This window comes from Diaphorina citri, unplaced genomic scaffold (genome assembly GCF_000475195.1).
Source record: "Diaphorina citri unplaced genomic scaffold, Diaci psyllid genome assembly version 1.1 scaffold28621, whole genome shotgun sequence".
In the NCBI taxonomy this organism is placed as follows: domain Eukaryota; kingdom Metazoa; phylum Arthropoda; class Insecta; order Hemiptera; family Psyllidae; genus Diaphorina; species Diaphorina citri.
The window spans coordinates 1-635 of NW_007405959.1; the positions used below are offsets into that span (position 1 = coordinate 1).

The 635-nt window shown below is 41.7% G+C and overlaps 1 non-coding gene across 1 annotated transcript; it reads right to left on the bottom strand.

Moving 5' to 3' along the window:
* Window positions 1-104: 104 nt before the first annotated feature.
* Window positions 105-176, bottom strand: Trnaa-ugc. Its single transcript has one exon. It is a non-coding gene; the product is annotated as a tRNA-Ala (tRNA).
* Between the last annotated feature and the right edge of the window lie 459 nt (window positions 177-635).

Sequence of the window (635 nt, forward strand, 5' to 3'; positions counted from 1 at the left end):
GCTATGCGCATTTATATTACATAGCTACTCATTTTCCTCACGAGGCTGAGTGGGCCCCGTAACGGCCAGTCACGGAATAAATCATTTGCATGATACAAATTTCTTGACCCCGCCGGGAATCGAACCCGGGTCTCCCGCGTGCAAGGCGAGCGCGCTGACCACTACGCCATGGGAGCTGACGGAGAGACAGATTAATAAAAAGTAAAAAAGGCTACATAGGTATTAGGATACGACATCTAAGGAATATTAAAGGAAGAAATATCCAAGGAAAAAAAATCTAAGGAGAGAGAAAGAGATCTAAGAAAAAGAATAAAGGGTTTGATAAGAGGGGGGAAGAAAGGGAGACATAGAGAAAGGATAAAGAGGGGAAGGGACATGTTTGATTGATTAATATTTTCGGTAATTAATGATTTCGGAAGAAAAGAGAGAGAGAGAAAAGAAGAGAGAGAGAAAAAAGAAGAAAGAGAGAAAGCAAGAGGGAAGCAGAAAAAGGAGAGAAAGGGAGAGAGAGAAGAAAGAGGTGGGGAGGACAAAGAAGAAAAAATTAATGATGCTAAAGTAAGAAAGGAGTAAAAGAGAGAGAGAGGGAAAGAAAGAGAGGGAGAGAGGGAGATATGGAAGGAGAGAGAGAGATA